Genomic DNA, 5,634 nt, shown 5'->3' with positions numbered 1-5,634 from the left:
CACCTCCCCTAACTTTCAATAGCCCGAATATTTATTTTATACTTACTGTGAGATGAGTTGCTGAGCAGTGTGGACTCTGTAAGGAAAGGGACGGGCCAGTTGTCAGTGTGACTGCAGGGAGGGACAGGAAAGCAGAAAGGGGTGGGGTCAATTGTCACTGTGACTGCAGGGAGGGACTGGCAGGTAGTAACTGCTGTGAGTGACATTGAGTGATCAGATCATGAATCGGTTCATTTCAATGAACAACTCAAAATGAACCGATTCACTTTACTGATCCGAACTTCCCATCACTAGTGTATATGGGCAGTGTGTGTATATGGGCAGTGTGGGGGGGCAGTGTGTGTATGGGCAGTGTAAGTATTTGTGTGTTTGTAAGCTGGTGTGTGTGTATGTGTGTATGTGTGTGTAAAGGCAAGGGAGTGTGAGGGCAGTGTATGTGTATATACTTTTTAAAGGGCAGGTGTATGTGGGGCAGTGTGTAAGTGCAGTCATGTGTAAGGGCAGTGTATGTGTATATATGTGTGTGTGTGTGTGTGTGTGTGTATGTGTATTGGCAGTGTGTGTGTAAGGGCAGTGTAGGTAGTTGTATGCTTCTAAGCTGGTGTATGTGTATATGTGTGTTTATGGGCAGTCGTGTGTAAGGGCAGTATATGCGTAAATGCATGTTAATGGGCAGGTGTGTGTAAAGGTAACGTGTTTGTGTATGTGTGTTAATGGACATGTGTGTGTAAAGGCAGTGTTAATAAAACAACCTCTGTAAAAAAAATAGCTGGGGGGCACAATTTTCCATTCTTGTCTCGGGTGCAAAAGGAGCTAGCCACGGCTCTGTTCTCACACAATACAAAACCCAGACACACACTTACATACCCAGACACACTTTCACTAACATACGCAAAGGCACATGTCTACACACTAACATACCCAGATATAAATGCTAACAAACCCAGACACCCATTATAACATACTCAGATATACATGTTAACATACTAACATACCCAACACCCAGTCTAACTTACTCAGAAACACACTAACATACCCAGTCAAACACACACTAACATACCCAGTCAAACACATATGCATACACTAACATCCATAGAAAGACACTAACATACACGCAGCTCATTGACCCCACAAAGCCTCAGCCTGTGCTTGAGGCAGCTTGCTTTGTGAGCCTTAGTCTATCTCGGGGGGAGGGTAATTGGCCCCCTGGATTTGCCAATGGCTCCAATTATCATACCTTTCTAAATGAGTTGACCTTGAGACTCTTAAAAATATTAACCTTTAATGGCCCATCATGCAGATTCAAATGGATGCAACACCTGTCCTAATGGAAACCTTAACGTATCATTATTTAAAGATACACTTAATCTAGTAACATGAAATCAAGCAGGGATAAAAACCACCTTGCCCCTTCACCCAGAGACTGGAACAACAATCCTGAGAGTTTAATGTTATGCTAATTAGCTTATTGGTGCACAAGTTGATCTTTTCATGCTGGCACCTGCTGCTAATGAATTTATCAGGCATGCGCAAGGTGTTTGATGTCCTGTCAGTAGTATCAGTAATTACATAAAAACTGGCTCCTAGTATGCAGTGGCATCGGCAGGGGGGCAGAGGGGGCCATGCCCCCCCTTCATCATGCTGTGCCCCCCCCAATTGAAACGCCATCTTCTTTTTTTGCACAGCCAGAGGAGAGAGATAGACACCGAGCGGTTGCTCAGGAATACGGTTTCAGCAACCGCTCGGCGCCTCTCACTCTCCTCTGTGAGGCCTCTGCCTTGGTTGCGGTGCTGGCCTTTCATGCTGAGCGCTGGAATATGACATCATATGAGTGTGGGTGATAGCATGGTTGTGTAAGTGGGGGGAGGAGCGTGGCACAGTGGGGCTGTAAGTGATGTGCAGCATCAATACACAAGCCAGGTTTCAGCATGTATTGGTTGCCTGGGCATGATAGGAGTGTGATTGCTGTTTGCAATCACACTCCTATCATGCCAAGTCAGCATGTCCAATTTTTGGACAAAATTGGACAAAAAAATCAAAAACAATATTAATATATATAAATATATATATATATTTTTTTTGTTAACAGCAATCACACTCCTATCATGCCCAGGCATACCCAGGTTTCAGCATGTACTATATATATATATATATATATATATATATATATATATATATATTGTTTTTGATTTTGTGTCCAATTTTGGAGTGGAGTGTCTACCACAGTTTTATTAAAAGTAAGTAACAGTAATAACAATATTAATATATACATGATTAACAGCAATCACACTCCTATCATGGAACCTGGGTATGTCTGGGCACGACTGTGATTGCTGTTAACATTCATATATATATATATATATATATATATATATATATATATATATTAATATTGTTATTGATTTTTTGTATAGTTTTGGGGTGTCACTTTTATTAAAAGTGTGTGTTTTTTTTGTTTTTTTAAAAGGGGTCATTTTCGGTTTCGGTTTTCGGCCAAGTGAATCCTCAATTTTCGGTTCCGGTCCAGAATTTTCATTTTGGTGCATCCCTAGCTGCATCTGAAGTAGGGCTACAACAACAAATTGATAAAATCGATAATAATCGATAACGAAAATTGTTGTCAACGATTTTCATTATCGATTAGCCGAATGATCGATTCATTATTAAGCTGTCGGCTTGCTTCACCTCCTCTGTGATCTTTTCTCCTCTTCTGCCACGCGCTCTGCAGTCTATGCCTTCCCGCAGTCATGTGTCCTTGGTGAGCGCCGGATGTGACGCACTTGGATTAAGAAAGTTCTGCTGCCCGCATAAACTTTTTTGCTACTTGGAGTGAGTGCATATCTGAGATGTGCGAGTGCAACGTGCAAGTGCAACGTGCGAGTGCAATGTGCAGTACTGGGTAAAGGTGCTGGGGCAAAGTGTGAGTGCAGGGCAAATTGCTGGGGGAAAGTGTGAGTGCAGGGCAAAGTGCTGGGGCAAAGTGTGAGACTGAGGCAAAGTGTGAGTGCAGGGCAAAGTGCTGGGGCAAAGTGTAAGTGTGGGGCAAAGTGCTGGGGCAAAGTGTGAGTGTAGGGCAAAAAAAATCCTGGCTCCTACTTTTTTTAGCTGGCTCCTAGATTCAAAGCAAAATTTGTCAAGCCCTGGTTTAAGCATTGCGGACTAAGATGGCACAGGCAGGGTGTTTATGGGACAAAGATGGCACAGGTAGCGTGTTTATGGGACAACGATGGCATACCCTCGGCTGTTTGTGGACAATGTTGACTCATTCTGGGCTGTTTGGGGACAAAAATGTCACGTCCTGTGTGTGTAATTTGGGTGCTGGTCAGGTTCTATGTGGCCAATGTGAATTGGCCACATAGTTTAGGGGGGTTTATCTATACCTTATTTTATACTATATCTATGTGTGAATTTCAATCGATCTATACCTGCAAAGCTGGGTTTTTATGGTATTCTGTTAATCTTTATGTGCAACGCTATGAGTCCATACATTATTTATGTTTACCTGCCAATACAGGATTTGTATGTCTTATTCAGTTGATCAATACCTGGAGTGCTGTTGCCATGTGTTGCTTATTTGATCTATACCTGAACTATAGGGAGTAAGTAAAAGAGAGGTGTGGTTTAGTGGATGAGGGGACAAAGGGGCTCTAGGGATGATTACGGGGAGAGGACCTCTCAATGTCACAGTGCAGTCAGAAGGAGGGAAGACTGCACTGACTCACAGGCTTCCCCTGATCTGCAGTCAGTGTGGCAAATATATATATTTTTTGTGGTAGCGGAGGAAGTGATTGCATGCTAGGGAGTGTGGAGCGAGGCCCAAGGAAATGCTTGGGTAGGGTCCAATTTTTTCATTATAAAATAAATTGGCAACAGGGTCTAATATTTATATATATATATTGGCAGAAGTGGCTAATGCCGTATTTGCTTGATTATAAGACGAGGTTTTTTTCAGAGCAAATGCGGGGAATTCTCTCTGACAGTCGGGGAAGGTCTGCGCGATGGACGCAGACAACCCCCGCTGCTAGCCGCACCTCCTCCTGGCTGCAGCAGAAGTTGTCTACGCGAATCGCATAGACATCTACACGCTGCCCCGGCTGCATGACAGAGGAGTAAGAAGCACCGGTAAGTTGGGGGGGGCAGGGGAGTGTTAAATGGAGGGCATAAGGCATTTCTGCCTTATGCCACTCTGCCTCCAGAAATGCCTTTTTAACGCTCTATACGCCACTCTGCCTCCTGAAATGCCTTAAACCTCCCTATATGCCACTCTGCCCCATAATATGTCTTTTAACCCCCTTAATGCCAGAGTGGCATATAGGGGTGTAAGGCATTTCTGGAGGCAGAGTGGCACATAGGGGTCAAAAGGCATATCATGGGGCACAGTGGCATATAGGGCTAAAAGGCATATCTGGGGCAGATTTGCATAACTGGGGGGGGGGGAGAAGGTTGGAAAATAGAAGGAAATAAAACCAAAATATTTTTCTCAATCATGCCTTTTATTAAAAAAAATAATTTACATGAATTAACATAGACTGGTAAAACTTTTTTCCTATAGGGTCGTCTTATATTAAGGCTTTTTTCTTTTTTTCCTAAATTAATATTCAGATTTGGGGGGTCGTCTTTTAATCAGGGTCGTCTTATAATCGAGCAAATACGGTATTTATATATATTTGCAGTAGGGTCTAATATGTATATATATTGGCTGCAGGGCCTAATATTTATATATATTGACTGCAGGGGCAAATATTTATATATATTATCAGCATGGTGTAATATTAATAAAATATCGGCAGCAGGATCTAATATTAATATATATCGGCAGCAGGATCTAATATTAATATATATCGGCAGCAGGGTCTAATATTTATATATATCGGCAGCAGGATCTAATATTAATATATATCGGCAGCAGGGTCTAATATTTATATATATATTAGCAGTAGGGTCCAATATTTATATATATCGGCAGCAGGGTATAATATTAGTATATATTGGTGGCAGGGTCTAATTTTAAAGAATGAAAAATATTTTTTAGCTGTTATTTTGAAATCATATTTCAATCAAGGTCTTTACTTCAAAGAAATACATACATATTATGTAGTTAAAAAAGGATGTCTAAAGCATATTTATATATATATATATATATATATATATATATATATAGTGTATATGTAGCGTTTTATAATTGCCCCCCCTACTTTGCTCCCTGTCCCCCCATGTGCCCCCCCAAATATGAAAGCTGGAGATGCCACTGCTAGTATGTCTCACACTCAAGACTCAGACATTCAGATCCACCATACGGTACAAGGAGAGGGAGGTCTCTTGACACAGCTTGCTAGGCAAGGTTTTGCTTTGACGGATGCCATCATAAGGTGACTTTGTAATTAGTGGTAAAATACGCTTTACCTTTTAAAATCAATTGTAGATCATGTTTTTTGTTATGCTTTATTTTGATGTAACTTAGGAATATAACACAATGTCAAAGTATCAGAGAGCTATGTAAATGCTTTTCTTACTGTCAATTCAAGTATCAACTCCATTATTTGTCATAATTCAATGTGAGCATAATATTTATTTTAGATTTACACAAATATAAATCATCAACAACATGCAGTTTATATTTCAATTATACAGTAA

Source organism: Spea bombifrons, chromosome 3 (assembly GCF_027358695.1).
Source record: "Spea bombifrons isolate aSpeBom1 chromosome 3, aSpeBom1.2.pri, whole genome shotgun sequence".
Classification (NCBI taxonomy): domain Eukaryota; kingdom Metazoa; phylum Chordata; class Amphibia; order Anura; family Pelobatidae; genus Spea; species Spea bombifrons.
This window is presented reverse-complemented; position numbering follows the sequence as displayed.